Source organism: Mirounga angustirostris, unplaced genomic scaffold (genome assembly GCF_029215605.1).
Source record: "Mirounga angustirostris isolate CCGP_5_RB_7025 unplaced genomic scaffold, mMirAng1.0.hap1 SCAF_5, whole genome shotgun sequence".
Taxonomy (NCBI): Eukaryota; Metazoa; Chordata; class Mammalia; order Carnivora; family Phocidae; genus Mirounga; species Mirounga angustirostris.
Window position 1 is genome coordinate 36,290,571 of NW_026991713.1, and position 19,357 is coordinate 36,309,927.

A 19,357-nucleotide genomic window follows, 5' to 3' on the forward strand; every position below is an offset into this window, starting at 1 on the left:
AGTTAAATTACTAGTTTCATTAGCCTGAAACATGATCTTTTTCCGATATACAGTAGAGGGCACTTTCAGAGTTGGGTTTCAGATGGGAAAATAGCTATCTGAGCTGAGACTTAATATTTGTGTGGGTCCTGCTGGTGTCAGCCCCAACCTTCATCTGCCCCCTGCTCCCAGCCACATTCCAGAGAAGGGTCACTACATGGTGCTTTTTGACACAGGAGAAGTAAGTAGGTTTGCCGGTGGGAGTTCTGTAAAAGTTTATGTTGCCTCTATAAATAAGAACAGTTTTAAAGACCTGGCAGATGTGCCCCTTTCTATGCTTTGCCTCCCCCACTCTCTTTGCTCAGAACACGGACCTGACAGTCCCAAGGGTAGCAACCACTCTGCAAGAATGAGGAGACATGCCCGAAGATCCAAGCCAAAAGGTGGGGCATTAACAACCACCTTTGGCCATACTAGATTCATGAAGGTCTCCACAAGGGACACAGAGAACCCAGAATTTTCTGCGACCTCAGAGGGGAAATATAAATGTTAAGAAATACATGCAGACCGAAAGGAGAGTACTAGGATCCAAATAAAAAGATTGGTCCAGGTTCCCTCCTGAGAAAGACAAAACTACTGGCATCTCAGTAATCACTTGTCCTGATCCCATTAATAGCAGCCACAGGAACAGATGAGAATTCCAAGGGCTTCATGCAGACCTAAAGACCCCATCTCCCCCTTCCACCCCATGTCCCACTTTCTCCCCCCATACACTCACATGACCTCTTGAAGGAGAGCACACAGGAAGAAAAACCTGAGAGTCTCCCCATTTCACCTAAAGATACAATTTAATTCTGTTGCACCGTTTCTTCTACTTGACTTTGTAGCGGTCCCTTCCCTACTATCCAGGAAGCATAGAAGGCCTGATCAGTTAACAGAGTAATAAAAAGTTCCCATTTTTTCACACATCTGGGCCAAGATGAAGTAATTTAGTCAAGCACTGAAATTCAAAAGCAGCAATGCTACCCCTAGGAAAGCCCTCCTGAGAGAGAATACAAATAAACAACTTTTTATATTTGAAAAGTATGTGTAACTGGATATTAAAATAAGAGTTTTAGTTCAGACCTCAGATGATAAATATCAGATACACCGGGAGGTGTAAACCAAAATGCAAATTTCCAAGGAGGCATCACAGAAGTATTTGACCCCTTGCTGATTCAGTGGGTACAAAAGTGTCAGGTAACAGACAGACTAAGGAGAATAGGGGTGAGTGCCACCTCTTTCCCTTCAATGGAAAGGAACCTCAAGGGCACTTTGAAAGCTTATTATATTGCCCCAGAGTTGGAAGCCACAATTTACTAGTGTCCCCAACCAAAGAAATATCAGGGGGCCTGCTGCCACACAGGAGAATGCTGTATCTGGGAAGCACTGGACAGTTTGCCTTTCTAAAAGGACATCAAAGATGCGGATTAGCAGTGGATATGGCGAAAGAGCCAGCTTGGAGCCATTCCAAACCCTTTATAAGAAGACCACCAGGCAGGGTCACCAATAGAGAGAGACCATGATATAGATCCCCAAAAAGCAAGGGCTGATGGGAAAGTGCCAGCCCGAGGGAAAAACAAAACAGTCCAGGGGAGCTGTGGTCAGAGGACCCCAGCAGGGAAGGCTCTGATGGATTCAGAGACACACCCAAGACCAAATAAAACGAGTCAGCTCTGAGAATCTGCTGGATCCGAAGTGTGCAAAGCCAGTGTGAAATCCACAACCCAAAAAAAGAACTTTCCTGTGGACACTTCATACTGTTCTTGTATCTCAGAAGAGTCTATGACAGCAGCTAGTAAATGGAGACAAAATTAGCAAGGAAGAAAGCAGTAGCCAGTAGAAGGATGCTCCAAGAAGCAGGAGCTTCTGTCTTGTTACGTGCTTTACTCTCCAGCCTAGAACTATGCTTGCTACATAGTAGGTGTTCAATAAGTATTTGTTCAATGAATGAAAGCCCATCACATCCACCCTTCCAGAATGCAAACTCCCTTGTACATGTCTACCAGAGACAAAGATTAACCTCCCAACCTTTTTTTTGGTCCAACATCTTGGCAAGGCTACAAGGGTGGCCGCTGCTCTCCCAGCTTCCCCGTGCTTACCCAAGGATGACAAGGAGAAGAAAGATGCCTGAAAGTCGGCCAAAAAAGACAAAGACCCAGTGAACAAATGTGGTGGTGAGGCCAAAACGAAGTGGTCCAAAGGCAAAGTTCGAGACAAGATCAATAACCTGGTTTGTCTTGTTTGACAAAGCAACATAGGACAAACTCTGTAAGAAAGTTCCCCAACTCCAAGCTTATAACTCCAGCTGCTGTCTCAGAGACTGGAGATTCGAGGTTCTTCAGGAGCGCAGCGCAGCCCTTCAGGAGCTCCTTAGGAAAGGACTTATTAAACTGGCTTCAAAGCACAGAGCTCAAGTCATTTACACCAGAAACGCCAAGGGTGGAGATGACCCCACCTGCTGGGGAAGATGCATAAACAGTTCCCACCAACTGTACATTTTGGAAAATAAAATTTTATTTAAAAAAGAAAAAGATTTCTTTCCCAAATGAGACTATAATTGCAATTTAAAGGAATTATAAGGCTTTCTAGTACCCGCGAACTAGCAAGTTCTCTGACTTAGGAAAATATTTCTTTTGATTTGTATTTTGCTAGAATTTTCATTAAAAACAGGGAATAAACTTTACCTTCTGAATACAGTTTAAGTGGATAGCAAGAAGCACAATTTGCTTTATGATTAAATTTGCATTATGATTTCATCCTATACGTTGTACCTGCTCAATGTGCTAATTACCCAGAACATGGTTTACAAAGCAGGTCACCACACATGTTCCATTCTATCTTTGTTTTTTTTGTTGTTGTTGTTTTTGTTTTTGTTTGTTTTTTGGGGGTTTTTTGTTTTTTTAAAGATTTTATTTATTTATTTGAGAGAGACAATGAGATAGAGAGAGCATGAGAGGGGGGAGAGTCAGAGGGAGAAGCAGACTCCCTGCCGAGCAGGGAGCCCGATGTGGGACTCGATCCCGGAACTCCAGGATCATGACCTGAGCCGAAGGCAGTCGCTTAACCGACTGAGCCACCCAGGCGCCCTCATTCTCTCTTTGTAACAATCAAAAGTACCCTCATGGTTTGAGAGGGCTCACCAAACAGTCAGCAGCAATACTGGCTGCATGATAACAGGCTTTGTAAAGCCAACTGTAGTACTCTTTCCAATACTGTTTTCTTTAAGGTTTTCTGAGTCAGTCTTCCTGGATTCCTATCTAGCATCTCGTGTCCACATAAAGATGGATAACCCTGGACTCCTGCCTTAATTATACCCCAGCTATTCCTAACAGATGGTCGTTTCATCCATTATTCAATTCACTTAGCCTAGCTGGCTTCCTGACCAATGACTACAACATTTGTCTCATTAGATCTTAGCATAGGATTAAGATCAGCAAAAATAAATGGAAATTCCAAAATAACAGTGACATAAACAAGATGGGATTTCATTCCACCTGCATAATATATAGTCCAGTGCCAGAAATGACCAGTCCCTGACAGTACAGGACCCAGACAGACTCCTATCTCGTTGCTCTGCTATATTCGTGCCATCTGCTTTTGGGCCATCTTGGTCCCACCATCACATCTACCATCCAGCCAGCAGGAAAGAGGAAAGAAAATGATGCCTATCATGTTACACACATCTCTTCTACTTACATCCCACTGGCCACTGGGATGGGTTGGGTTACTGTGGTAATCATGTAGTCACATCTACACACAAAGAGGTGAGGGAATTTGAGCTCTTATACGGCAGAAATATGTCTTACTCAACTTCTATAGTGTTCAATACATATCTGGCACTGTTTAAGACACTGGCCACTATGATTCTTATAATCACTGCCATAATCATCCACAGGACAAGCATTTACCAAATACCGTTCTATGTATCATTTTTAACTAAAGAGAAGACTGACGAAGGATCCTTTCACTAATTTTTTTCAACACTGATCAAAACAGCTACCGCTGACATTAAAATAACTAACAATAATAACTGGTTCAAAAAAAAAATAATAATAATAATAACTGGTTCTTCTTACCCCCAATAGTCTCAAAATGTTTAAATATTTGGTGGTAAATGATCTGGAATTCTCACTTCATACAAATGAGCGCAATTTCAACTATTATGTTTTCCTACGAGGCCAACAGACAATTTATCCCAAGCGACTCAGAGGAAAATGTTCCCTGTTCCTAAACAAAACTCCTCTGACAGCATTAAAACTTGAAAAACACTAGAAAACTAAAATGAACACAAGAGCCAACCTGTTGTTTCTGTCTATTTAAGAAGAAAAACAAGTAACTATTAACAATTCTGCGCATTCATTTGGAATGCAAATGTCTGTCACTCAGTAAATGATCACAAAATTTAAAAGACAAGAGATCACCCTTCTTATTCAAAATCAAAAGAAATATTTTCCTAACCTAACAGAAAGGTAGGAAGAGAATTCTGATAAAGTAGCTAAAACAGTAAGATAAAAATAAATTCCCCCATGGCATCTACTCTAACAACTCCCCATTGGCAAAGGTGTAGTTTTATGAATAATGAAGCCATTTTCATTTGTTTACTAAATATAATATAGGTTTGTCCCTTGGATGCTATTTTAAGGGAACATAGTAATTTCTGCCATTTGTCCTTTTCAAACTTGTAAAATGAGGAGAAAGGAAAAAATACCTAATCATACTAGATCGAATGATTTATACTAGTTTGTTTAACCTGGAACTATTAGAAATTTCTAAAAAAGACAAAAATAAAAATACTACAGTAACCCAGTGACTCCTAGCAAATTACTACTGGCAAAGTTAAGAATTTAAAGCTTGCTTTACACACCAATGGACTTTCTTCCCTTCTCCCAACATATATTTATTATTCTACCTCCCTGCCTAAGATACTTTCTGTTGAATGTGAACCTTTCAAAAACATCAGGGAAATATCTCTCATTGGGCACTGGTATTTAGGCATTAGAAAGGTAAAAAATTCCTTTAAAAAGCATACAAAAAGGCTCAATAGGTTGTTTCTGGCTACTACAATAGATTGTTCCTGGGAAAGCATGAGCATCATGGATTTAATCAACCCCAGATTTCTTTACAAATAATGAAATCTGGGGTGCCTGGGTGGCTCAGTCTTTAAGTGTCTGCCTTCAGCTGAGGTCATGATCCCAGCGTCCTGGGATCGAGCCCTGCATCGGGCCCCTTGCTCAATGGGGAGCCTGCTTCTCCCTCTCCCATTCCCCCTGCTTGTGTTCCCTCTCTCGCTGTCTCTCTCTCTGTGTCAAACAAATAAATAAAATCTTTAAAAAAAATAAAAATTAAAAATAAATAAATAAAAAACAATGAAATCTGTAGTTGGAAAATTCTGTTTTTAATCTTTCACTTCCATTTATACATTTATATTTCCTGAACTATTTGCCATATGGATACCAACAAAACTAAGAAACAACCCTATTATGTTGCTTACAGTGGCATCTACTTCTTGCTCTTTTCCCAGGGTAGACAGAGCTGCTTGCCATTTTAAATAAATAGATTAATAATGTGACTATTTTTTAAAAGTTCCCTACAGAGTGGTTGCTTTAAAGCAGTAAACAGAACGGTCTAGTTTCACAATGTGGATGCTTTGGGGATAGGTTCAAATTCATTTCTAAACAGTGCTGCACATGACAATTTTAATTATTAACATTACTCTCCTACCCGTGTCAATTTCACACCTGACATTAAAAAAACAAAAAACAACAACAAAAAGAACATGTGCTAAGACTGTTCAGTTGATGGGCACCTGGGTGGCTCAGTCAGTTAAGCATCCAACTCTTGGTTTTGGCTCAGGTCCTGGTCTCAGGACTGAGATCAAGCTCCGCATCAGGCTCCAAGCTGAGCCATGGAGTCTGCTTAAGATTCTCTCTCTCCCTCTCCCTTTGCCCCTCCCCCCACTCTCTCTCGCTCCCTATTAAAAAAAAAAAAAAAAAAGACCGTTCAGTTGAAAATACATAGGAAGAAATTTGGCTAAATTAGTATTATATTGACTGTTATTTAAATTTATCATTACATCAATGTGACTTAAGTTTCTCAAAAGGATGGAGATTAAACAATACCATAATTTTATAATTCTAGTCAAAATTCTATTAAGGAAAACACTCATGGCATTTTTATTTAATGCTTCCAACCATTCAGAACAATTTTTAAATGGAAGTATTAGATTTCCCTCAGATTAATTAATACTACCTCCCCTGATGGACATTTTATTTTATGGTCATAAATTCCAACTGATTATTACTTGCTTACATTTTATATGATTTAAGAATGTCTGAAATCATTCATGGGTATATTAGTGTATAAGTGTGGGGCATTTGTTCACTAGTAAGGGAAAAGGGAGATTAATAAATTTTTCTACCATATCCTAAAAGCTCTATAACTGCAATCTTCACTAAAGTCAAAGACTTCATTTTATCTTCTATTAGCTAGAAGCAATGTTTTCCTTTTCCAACTATCTATTCCTAGGTCAAGTCTATTGTTTGGCATACATTGAAAATAACAAGTGGCATCTTGGTTTGTATTTCTCAGAAATGTTAAAATGCTAACAATAATATAGTAATCATAGGACTAAATATCCATCATGGGAATAATGCCCAGACCATAGAAAATGTTAGCCTTTTCTGACAAGGCTATGGAAGGAAAACACAATGGAGTATAGATTTGCAATAAATAGTCATTCCGATTATTATGTGGCAGTTGCCCTAAACACTTGCATTACTGGAAAGCACCATAACAGCACGCAATAGCTAAAAAGAACATCGATTACAAACCCACTGAAATCAGAGAGGAATTAAACAAAAAAGTCAAAACTGACAGATGTGTTATTATACGAACACTCTAATGGGACTTTATTGAGACTCAAAGATATTTAAAGCAACTCCAAAATTAAAAAAAAATAATAATTCTATACTTTACACATAGGACATATTTTTTAAAATAAGTTAATCGTCTTGACAATTATTGATCATTATTTTAATAAATGAGGAAATGGAAGAAGTACTGAGAAGAATTCCAGGATGCTAACCTAAAATAGTATTTAAATGTAGTCAAAATGATCTTCAAAGTGAAGTTTAACTTTGATTACATTTTGTGTACCATTTATTTAACTTCTTTGCTCTACTGCTGACTTCCAAGGTCCCAAAAGAAAAAGGAAAAGCCTTATACCAGGTGAACAGGGCCAGGGCTAGAGTATGGTGAGAAAGGCTTTCATCCAGAGCATGAAATTGAGAACTCAGGTATCCAGATGATGAAATTAACACAATACTTTTAAAAATCAAAGTTAAGAGGCGCCTGGGTGGCTCAGTCGGTTAAGCATCTGCCTTCGGCTCGGGTCATGATCCCAGGGTCCTGGGATCGAGTCCCACATCGGGCTCCCTGCTCGGCAGGAAGCCTGCTTCTCCCTCTCCCACTCCCCCTGCTTGTGCTCCCTCTCTCACTGTGTCTCTGCCAAATAAATAAATAAAATTGTTCTTATTAAAATGGAACCATATTGTTCGTACAACATGCATTTTGCAACTTGCATTTTTTCAAATTGAGAGGCAGTTTAGCATGGTGGTTAAGAGCTGTATGATTTTAGACAAGCTTTTTTTTTTTTTTTAAGTAATTACTTTTTTAAGTAATTACTTTTTTATAAGTATTACTGACTGTTCTTTTGCCTTAGATATGGCTCTAAGCACAATATGTCTCAGCACAAGGAGTGCAGTCTTTATATTGATACTTGCTTCATTATAGATTTTTTGCATTAATTTTATTTTTAAAGTATTACCTAGCATATCATTTATCTTACTACTGAGTTTTGAGCACTACCCTTCCCCACCCCCTAAAATTTCATGTTCAAGGCATCTCCCTCACTTACCCTAGTCTCAGCCTCCAATTTAGAAGTCAATAAATACCATCTGAATGAGAGACAGAATATGTAAATTAACCTCTGTCAGTACTTCCTTACCACCTGCAATTCCTCTCAGACTCTTTCCAATACACTCCTCTTGATAGTGCCATGGATGAGCACCCCTCTTTGTCAGGTGATTTATATGACCTCTAATTCTCACAAGAACCCTTCAAAGTAAATATAAGTCTCCCCTATTTTAGGACTGAGAAGTCAGTCTCTGACAGTGCACGGACTTGTTCCTAACACAGGCCCTGAGTAAATATTAGTTGGATAGTAATGACAAAGCCAGTAAGTGGAGTCTTGGACTTTAACCCAAGTGTATGTCCCTCCAGCTCAGTGATCACCAACGCCAAGAAGCCATTTTTAAATCTTTCTTCTGTTTCCAGTAACAACTACGGTGGGCAGGATTCTAAGATGACCCTCGTGATCTCCACCCCCTGGTGTCACTCCTGTGATTATGGCAAAGGAGTGATTATATGGTAAACCTAATCTAATCACGTGAGCCCTTCAACAGCAAGCAGTTTTCTCCAGCTGATGATAGAAAGGGATGTTGGAGAGATTCAAAGGATTTGACACACCACTGCTGCCTTTGAAGATGGAGAGAGCCTCCTGAGAAGGAATGTGGGTGACCTCTGGAAACAGAGAGTGCCCACCAGCTGACAGCAAGAAAACAGGAGCCTCAGACCTACAACCACAAGGAACTGGATTCAGCCAACAACCGGAATGAGCTTGGAAACAGATCTTTCCCAAAGCCTCCAGAGAAAAGCCCAGTTGATCCCTAGACTTTATCCTTGTTAGATCCTCAGCAGAGAACACAACCAAGCCTGCTCAGACTTACAGTAACTGTTTACAGGCAATAGAGAACTTATATATCAACCCCTGCATGACTTCATCATAATACCACAAAGCAGGACAATTATCTGTTCATCTGACCTCCTTATTATCAGACTAAGGATTTACCCACACATCTTGGTATGACTTGCCCAAGGCCAGACACATTACAGGCACCCAGCTGATGTTGAAGAATTGGATGAATTCACACACTAGTTCTTTAATAAAAGTTTAAGGTACTGACAGCAGTGAGGAGAGGAGAGCAACGTGCGCCTGACATGGGCCTGAGTGAATATCTGGGGGCTAAAATTTGCCATTTTATATCCTGGTATGCAATTGAAGGAACACACATTTTTAAAGACCAGTCCCACAACTATGTAAACTTGAGATATTGACCTGGATATATGCTCAGCCTCACTGTATAACCTATAAAGAACTACACAAGCTTGGGGCACCTGGGTGGCTCAGTCGTTGGGCGTCTGCCTTCGGCTCAGGTCATGATCTCAGGGTCCTGGGATCGAACCCCGCATTGGGCTCCCTGCTCAGCGGGAAGCCTGCTTCTCCCTCTCCTACTCCCCCTGCTTGTGTTCCCTCTGTCAAATAAATAAATAAAATCTTTAAAAAAAAAAAAAAAAAAAAAAGAACTACACAAGCTTACATATAGAATGGCTTTGGCATTGTATCCCCCACAAAGAAGACAGACCAAATATCCTTCATGTCGCCATGTTCCTTACTTCTCTGGACTCCAATTGTCCTGTCTTCCAGCTTCTTCTTTGGTATTGGTATAACAATCAAAATCATAATCTCTGAGGAAACTTCCCTCAAAACTACTTCTACCTTCTAAGAGTGTTATATTCAAAGGCATGTCACTTACCAGAAGAAAGAATATGAAGTAAACTAATCACATGGACTGATTGCCTATAAGGAGTTCCTAGAAAAGTACATTAACCCCCCTCATACACATACAAGAAGAAAACTGAAATCACTGAATTAGCTGCTTAACGTTGACTTCCATCCATAACTCCACACTCTGCAGAAGGGGAGAGGGGGAATGCACACTGTGTATTTATTCATCTTTGAATCCCAAACATTTAAGAGAATTTTTATACCTGGTAACACAATAGGTACTCAATACATGTTTACTGAACTGAAGTAGCACTAAAATCTGTGATGACTTTTGGTATCCTTACACACAAATGCTACCCTCACCTCACAGCCAGGAATTCATTACTTATAATTCAGCAGACTTAAATGATCTTCTCCAAATTATTCATCCTTTCTTAATGACATCATTTCTATTATTCAGCTTGCTTTAACTATATTTATATATGCATAATGAAAAGGGAAAGTGCTTCACAAATGGAAAGTATTTTGAGGAAAATAGATTCTAAGAACAAGAAAAATTATAAAATCCTTAAAGTTTTCTTACATATTAGTCAATGACTTTAATTGCTATAATTATGTGAATGCAGCCCATTAACATCTTGCAGTGATGCTGATATTAGTATCCATGCTTTGGAACTCTTTCCAAAAAGGTCCTCTTAGGGCAATTAACCCTATTCGAATGACACCCAAGAGGAATCTAGGTTTTATCAGTTTCTAAGCTCCAGGTAACAGTGTTTTAGGTAGGTGCTGCAATATTCCAAATTAGAACTATAAAATTACTTAAAGGTGTGACCTACAGAAATACAGCTACCCATGCTTCCACACAGCTGGAAATCTAAATTAGTCCTCATCTGTCTGTGTCTAACTACCATGTTCAATTGTTCGCTGAGTCTTAAAGATCATGAGCACCAAAATGCAGGGAAGTTACAGCTGTTCTTTCAGAAAACGGTCGCCAGGGGGAAAAAAAAAGAAAAAAAAAAAAGCCCCATTGAGACATTTACTCTGACAAGAATCTGTGTAAGAATCAATAGGAAAGCATGATAGAGAATTTTAAATTTCCTGAACAAGTAGGATGCAGGTCAAATGGAAATTGCTTTCGGTAAAGAAAGCTGAATAATTTTTTTAAAATACATATATAACTAGTTTTGAAAATTCACACCAGCAAAACATTTGAATAATTCCTAGGTTCCACAAAATATGGGCCAAAATCCCAACCAAATAACTCCCCATCGTTCTCCCACCCAAACCTTTTCTGAGCAGTTACGAAAATAAGGTTGGGAAGGGGAGTGGGCAAGGAACAAGGAGAACGATGGGGAAGCCCTCATGACTTACAAATTAGGTAAACTTTCTATTAATCAAGAATTGGCTCTATGTTGTTTCTGCGTATATCAGCACGATCCAGGAACTGAAGCTGGGCCATTCAGTCATTTATTACATAAACCATCCCTTACAAAATAGAACCTTGCCAGCCACACACTTACTTGGTTTACTAGTTCCTGATTACACAGCAATCTAATTGCAGTACACACACAGAAGTAAACTGTTGATGTAAGACATTACTTGTACGAAATCCTACATTTGTTATTTTTCTTGACTCGGCCCAAAAAAAAAGGCCTGTTATATATACCAAAGCCTAAAACCTCAACAAACTGATAAGTAAACAAATTAATATACATATCAAGAATTTAAATGCAGGCCCCCAATGCCTGGAGTTTCATTAAGAGCGAACAGTTATAAATTTCTAGCCAAAAATTCCCACTGTTCTAAAATTTGTATATGGCCTACTAAATACTTCTCATAAATTATGTCCTGACAGCATGTTATTTCTACTTACTGAAAATATTACTGTATTCACTAACGTATAATTTTCTTTCTTTAAAAGATGAGAAAACACCCTGAACTCACATGCCAAGTCTTACCACCACACGGCCAGACACTCTGGAGCCCCATGCTGGCAACCTACGAAGTGACATTTGCTCAGTTCAGCGATAAGCCTGTTAGGTGACCCAACACAGTCTTCTGTGCTGCTTGTTCCACAGCAAATTTACGTGGTGACATGACAGCTATCAAGTGATGTGCTTTTGCAAACTCTGAAACAACGCACATTTGTAAAGGCAGCAGCCAAGACTAAATAGATCTTTTCATTTGTTGAACGTATAAACGCCGATAAATCTGGCACTTGAATCTGAATTTGCCAACTGTAATCACAAACACATGTGTGCATTACATAGCTACAGATGCACTTAAAATAATTACCTTCCTGAAGATGTCTGCTTCTCCACAAGCTACTAGAAAAAGCTGCTAGCTACTCTCAATGCAGTAGTTTTCCACGTGCAAACACATTAATCAGAATACCTTATATACTTGAAAAGACAAAAGAGTTGTTTCTATGCCTCACCTCTTCATTTTACCTCCCTAGAAATTTGTAACCCACCGTTTCCAAGTAGGTCTCACTTTTAGGATTTTAGGAGAAGCTGCCCACAATAATGTAAAGGGTACTGACGTCAAGGCACAGCTTTCTTTTCAGGATGGCTTCTGTACATTTATTTTCTCGTTCCTCTGTCTCTGATTCTGAGATAACTTAACCGCCTCACTTGTAAACCGCGCCCTCACTAAAGAAAATTTATGTGCTACACAACTGGACAAAACAATGTGCTAAGGGTATTCATCTCTGTCGTGGACATGGGCTAAAGAGAATGATCAATAGTCACAGGCATTTACTGGAGACCTGAAAATCTGTCTCCACGAAAGTCCATGTTTTCCAAAGTGGACAGAGCATTGTAGGCTGCGGACCCATCACCACCTCTTTTCGAAGGGCACATAACTGAGAAGTGCTTAGGGCCACCCTCTTATTGTTTCAATACACAGATACTCATAGCAGAAGTAAAGCTCGAAGAGATGAGAATGGCCGTTTTGGGGGAAACACAGCTCTAAAACAGGGAGTGAAGCGGAGTCTGTTTTTCATTAAAGGCCTTACAGTGCTTTTGACATTTCAAATTAGAAGGATTACTTTAATAAAAACAAACTTTTTCTAAAAATTAAGAAAGTTAAAGACTCTCAACCAATTCTAGGTAATAAAGTTCCTACTGTAGAACAAGCACTGGGAGTACACAAAATAAAAGAGAAGAGGCCTTCATGTCTATCAGCAACGGCCAAACAACCAGAGGGCCAGCAGAGAACCAGGCACTCCAATGGGGTAAGTGATATCAGGGGCCACGGGAGTCCAGGAGCACCTGGCCCTCCCAGCTTCTCCAATCTGTTGTTGTCAATGCTAGAGACCACCTGCTACCAGAGGAAGAACAGCTAACGAGGAGATGAACACTAGATCAGATGCTTAATCATGAGTGTTAAAAGAAGACACCACCAAAAAAAAAAAAAAAAAGACACCACAACACAGACATGAAAGTGCTTAACAGCTACAACTTGTTCAGCAACTTAGTATTCTGCCATTTCATTTTATTCCTTTTTTTTTTTTGATTTATTGGACTCTCCTGCCACTGGTACATTTTCATTGGGAGCTGCCTTAGGGAGTGATCTCTCGTCCTCCTCCTCAGGGTTCTGGGTAAAAGCCTGAATTAAAAATACATGTTGTGGTTGTTGTTTTACATTGTGGATCCCCTGTCTTGGGAATGGGATGCCAGGCCTCTCTGGAGAAGCTTCTGTCACACCAATACAAGAGAATAAAATAGAAAATCCAAAGGCCCAATAAGCAGAATGCAAAAGGCTATGAATAAGTAGTGTGGTTTAGTCTCAGCAGAAATAAATCAATACATACATTGAAAAGGATTAGAAGAAAATATAACAAAGGGTTAAGGCTGATTCTATGCTTGAGGTGCCAGAACTGCAATTTAATTCCTCTATTTTTTTCTACTTTTGACAAGGAAAAATAAAATAAATGTGACAAGTGTTGTTTAGAAAGCCAACACAAAAGATCAGAACTAGAAGGGAGACAAAGAAACAGACTTTCCTTATTTAACAGGTCACTCAATTGCGTATCAGGAAAGAAAAGGGGCTTTCCTAAGGATACACAGCAATTCAAAGGCAGTATGGTATAACTGATTAAAAGGATACAATCTGAGCTCAAATCCGGCCTTTGCACTTTTAGTTATGTGACCTGGGCAAACTGCATAATGTCCAGGGGCTTTACTTTCTTTATCTGTAAAATACAGGTAACAACAGAACTTTCCTGTCAGGGTCACTGGAAAATCTACGGAGGAACAGTGTGAATAAAGTGCCTAGGTCCATACCTGGCACCTATGAGAAACTCAAGTAATGTTGGCTTTTTTGGTTTTGGGGTGTTTTTTTTGCTAGGAAAAAGAATCACAAGTGTCATTGCCATCCCATTATCATCATGTGGTCGGCATGCTTCCTGCATACTATTCAACATCTATGGTTTCCTTTGTGCTTTTCATCCCAACCTGTGTGCACTTTTAACAACTGGGAACCACTTCCAGTTAACAGCAGCAGAGAGACCCAGAACAATTTTTCGTGACATATTATTCAAATAAGAATAAAAATCTTGTGAACTACTCATCCTAAAACAGTGATCCATAAATCATCATTTCAATTTTCTAAAACTACTTGCTCAAAAGAAAATTCATATTCAGTACAAATAAATTCACACTTAATGAAAACACCTCCAGGTATTAGGAAGCTGACAGAAAATAAAAAAGTAGAAAAGTAGTGAAAAGAAAACTTACTTTGATTATCCAGATTAGCAAGATCTTTTGAAAAAAAATCTCTCCCATAGCCCCACTTCCAAATCTGGATGCCTTCCAAAAATATACTCTACTGATGGCTTAAAAAATAAAAAAATAACACGCAACTTTTTGTTAACATTTTTTTTAACAATGAAAGGCCTCTCACCCTACGTCTAGTTTGTAACTTCCCTTCCCGCTCTCCTACTACTAGAAAAGAACACTCTGAAGTTTTGGATAATTAATAGCAACAGGTGTCAACAATGGGAGGTGATCATCTCACAGTGACCTTTACCTTCCCCGATTTCCTGATGCTCTACAGTTTGCATGCATCATCTCCTGCACACCAGGAGCAGAGAGGGGTTTATTGCCTACACATGAATATTGTCAAAGGTCATGAAGTTACTAAATATTTTTCCCAGGGAAGTACAAATGGATACTGCTATCTACAAGAAATATGATATGAGATAATAATATCAGTCAATAATGGCCATATGTTCTTAGAGAGTCATACCAAATCTATAGCTAAAAGCTTTATGATGGAATATAAGCTTGATAACTGATTATCAGTCTCCTTCCAAGTTTCCATACAACATTTCTATTTCCTTCAAGTCTAACAAGTAGCATACTGTTACGTTCCTCCTATTTAAGTCTGACAGATGAGAGGCTCTGACTAAACAACCAATCTCCCTTCTGTCCTCCTAAGGTAATGACAGATTCTTAAAGCACATGAAGGCACTTTCTAAGACTCCAAAATTAATAAATGATTATTTCTGAATTTCCATTCTAGCTTGCAGTCTCAATGCCCTACACTCAAACTTGAGCTATGTCAGGAGGAAACTAGACAACATTTTCTTTTTTTTTTTTTACAATATCTTATTAGATATTAATTACAATAAATTATTAGAATAAATTATTCTATTATTAGAATTATTAGAATAAATTACAATAAATTATTAGAATAAAAACTCTTACAACAAATTCAGAAGGTCTTTGTCTCCTGACTTGACTGATGAGGAAATTGGAACTCAGAGAAATTAAGTGACTTATCCAGGGCCTCTCAGCTGTAAGTGGCAAAGTAAGGCTAGTACTCAAGTGGCTACTTAGATAGAAAGCCTACACTGTTCAGTGCACACAGCAGACTAGACATGTTTCCAGAAGTCTAACCTGTATGTTGGTTTGATAATGCAGAAAAGGTTGTATCAGATCCCATCTCTCGGGATGCCTCGCACAACCACAGCTAAATAGGGAACAGAAAACTGCAGTGGGAATTTCTGAATTGAAACAAATGGAAACCTCCACTCCTCCAGCCTTCCCCTCAAAAGCAGAATCCCTGCTTCTGAGCACCTTAACTGCACCAGTGACTCTCAGCCTCAAACCTTCTCCTGTACCAAATTGTAAGACCTGAGGTCTAATAATTGTTATAAATTTCTCTTTCATTCTGTGGCTATGTTCCTCCTTCACATCAGATGATGACCAACTGAATCCTAATTCATTCATTCAGCATATATTTGATGAGTGCCCACCATGTGTCAGGCTCTGCAACAGGTACTACAAAGATGCAATGAATAAACACCTGCCATGAAAAACCTACAGTCTTACAGATGAATCAGATGGAGCATGTGAAATTCTGACAATTATAACATGAGGCAGAAAGTGAGGACTGCTTGTCAAAACCCACTTTGTTTCTTAAGATGGATTTTATTGACACTCAACGAAATTGGGGAGAAAAGAACAAGAAATCTTTTTAATGCCATGGAAGCTAATTTTTCTTTAAAACTATATTCTACAGCTTAGTAAATTACATATTCTTGAGGTGGCAACATTCTATGAGGTTTCACATCAGTATTTAAATCATTCTTTCACAAACAGTTTTAGGGGGGAAAAAAAGCATGTAAGAAGTAGTATCTTTCCAAGAGAGACTACTACTTAAATCCAAGTCCTTTGATTTTTCTTTTTTAAGTCAAATGCTGATGCATAATTCATTAGGAGAGTCTTTATAATGGCAGGAGTGGGAGAGCTGGTGAACATTTTGCAAAATACACAAAGAAAAAACCTTACAGTTCTTCCAGAAGCAATCCAGCAAAAGTGAAACAGCCACAGAGTGTAGGAGAAAAAGTGCTGATGATGTCAATGGACCCAGATTCAAATCCACGCTCTTTCAATAACCAGAAGACAGATTTGGGTAGGTCACTGCCATCTTAAGATCTCAATTTCTTCATCTCTGAAGTGACGAGAATACTGTTGCCCTATTTATACCACTTAGCTCTTGTGAGGAGCCAACACGATCCTGGATGGGAAAGCACTCTGAAAAAAGTATTACATCCTATATAAATGGCCACACATATCATTATAGAAATCTTAGAAATTTTGTCCAGGCAAGGCATTGACTTTTCCATAAATGTTTAAATAGCCTGAATATTTCAATCTCTATTTCTGTCTTCTCTCACCAAAATTAACTTGGAATTTTTTTCATTTGCTAAATCAGTCCATTATTCTCTTACTCCACTATTTTTAGAAATTATCTCATAGTCAACTGTTGGATGCAAAGGGTCTTTTTAAATAGATGATAGGTTCATTGCATAATTGTAGACATAGTCCCTATTCAGTAGGAAACTAACTAAAGTAGACTTATTTCTTGTTTTTTTATTTTAATATTGAAAGTGACCAAAATAGATTTTATTTCAGAAAAGAAAAAAACAAAATAAAAACATAATTGAAGCTATGAGAAGCAAAAGCAAATAGAAAACCTTTTTTTTTTTCACTTTCCCTGCTCTTTTATCGAAATACACATGTTTTCTGGTCCATATGAAAACTCAAAAGTGTGAGTTTCTTCCCTAACCAGGAGGATTACACTAGTGAACCTACCCAGCAGCTGCCATTCTCATAAAATGCTCTTCTGAAGAGTAACTTTTTTTACCAGAAATTGAAGGAGGGAGGAGGGATTATAGCTATTTACTGAAAGGTACACAGATTAAACCCAATGACTTATGTGTCCTTTCAAATTAACTCCATTTAGAAAACCTCTCATTAAATGTAATCTCGTTTAAATGCATATCGGAACCACTTATATTTGTTACTCCTCTCTTGATGAGCAATTAGTTCTAGTCTTGTTTTCCTTTCCTGATCTGATAGCTAAAAGGCAGAAGTGAGAAACATTTACTAAATCTTTTGCTGAGCTTCCTAGATGCACATTAATCGTTCACCTCCCCCCCTCTCAATCCTGGCCATTGGGAGCTGGACAAGACAAATAAGACAAAAGTTAGAGCTTTCTGGTTTAGTCAAGAGTCATAATAAAATACCAAGGAGACATATGATAAGATGTTCAACAGCACTAGTCATCAAGAAAATGTAAATCAAAACCACAATGAGATACTATTTCACACCCACTAGGACGCCGAGAAGGAAAAAGTTAGTATCAAGGGTTGAGGATGTAGAGAAAATGGGATACTCAGACATTGCTAGTGAGGATGGCAATGGGTGTGGCCACTTTGGAAAACAGTCTGGCAGTTTCTCAGCTGGTAAAACACAGTGTTTTCATATAACCAGCATTTATCCATTTATCTGCTGAAGGCACTTGGTTATTGTGAATAATGCTGCAATAAGCATGAGAGTGCAGGGATCTCTTTGAGATCCCGATTTCACTTTCGCTGGGTATGTATACCCAGCAGCGGGTTTTTAATGTATTCACAGATCTCTGCACCTGTCACCACAATGATTAGAACACTTTAACACTTCAGAGAGAAACTCCACATTCTTTTTTTTTTTTTTTTAAGATTTTATTTATTTGCGAGAGGTCAACTTTTAGGAATATACCCCCAAAAACTGAAAGCAGGTACTCAAACAGAAACCTGAATAGGAGTGTTCACAACAGCACTATGCACAATAACCAAAAAGTAGAAACAACCCAAATACCCATCAACAGATGAATACCTAGATAAAATGTGGTATATTTACACAAGGGCATATTTGGCAGTAAAAAGGAATGAGGTACCGATGCACGCTACAACATGATAAACCCTGCAAACATTTGGCTAAGTGAAAGAAGCCGGTCACAAAGATTACATAGAATTCCATTTATACGCATGAGATTATGTCCAGAACTGGCAAACCTATATAAAGAGAAAGATCACTGGCTGCACAGGGCAGAGGGGAATGAGGATACATGGAATGATAGCTAAAGAATGTGGAGTTTCGGGTGCCTGGGTGGCTCAGTTGGTTAAGCGACTGCCTTCGGCTCAGGTCATGATCCTGGAGTCCCGGGATCGAGTCCCGCATCGGGCTCCCTGCTCAGCAGGGAGTCTGCTTCTCCCTCTGACCCTCCTCCCTCTCATGCTCTCTGTCTCTCATTCTCTCTCTCGCAAATAAATAAAATCTTAAAAAAAAAAAAAAAAATTAAAAAAAAAAAAAGAATGTGGAATTTCTCTCTGAAGTGTTAAAGTGTTCTAATCATTGTGGTGATAGGTGCAGAGATCTGTGAATACATTAAAAACCCGCTGCTGGGTATACATACCCAGCGAAAGTGAAATCGGGATCTCAAAGAGATCCCTGCACTCTCATGCTTATTGCAGCATTATTCACAATAACCAAGTGCCTTCAGCAGATAAATGGATAAAGAAGATACACACAATTGAATATTATCCTGCCAGGAGAAAGCAGGAAATCCTGCCTTTTGAGACAACACAGATGGACCTTGAGGATATTCTTTTTCTTTTTTTTTTAAGATTTTATTTATTTATTTGACAGAGAGAGAGATAGCAAGAACAGGAACACAAGCAGGAGCAGGCGGAGTGGGAGAGGGAGAAGCAGGCTTCCCACCCAGCAGGGAGCCTGATGCAGGGCTCGATCCCAGAACCCTGGGATCATGACCTGAGCTGAAGGCAGACGCTTAACCCACTGAACCACCCAGGCGTCCCATAATGTCACTTTATATGTACAGCTGAACCACATGGGTTTGAACTGTACAGGTCCACTT

The 19,357-nt window shown here is 38.9% G+C and overlaps 1 protein-coding gene and 1 pseudogene across 2 annotated transcripts in view; one reads left to right on the forward strand and one right to left on the reverse strand.

Annotated features, from left to right (window-relative positions):
* The window catches only part of TMTC2 (transmembrane O-mannosyltransferase targeting cadherins 2), a 395,147-nt gene that overhangs the window by 346,940 nt on the left and 28,850 nt on the right, over positions 1–19,357 (reverse strand). The gene's annotated exons all lie outside the window — the stretch shown is intronic.
* LOC123844955 (small ribosomal subunit protein eS25-like) lies at positions 197–2,496 on the forward strand (annotated as a pseudogene).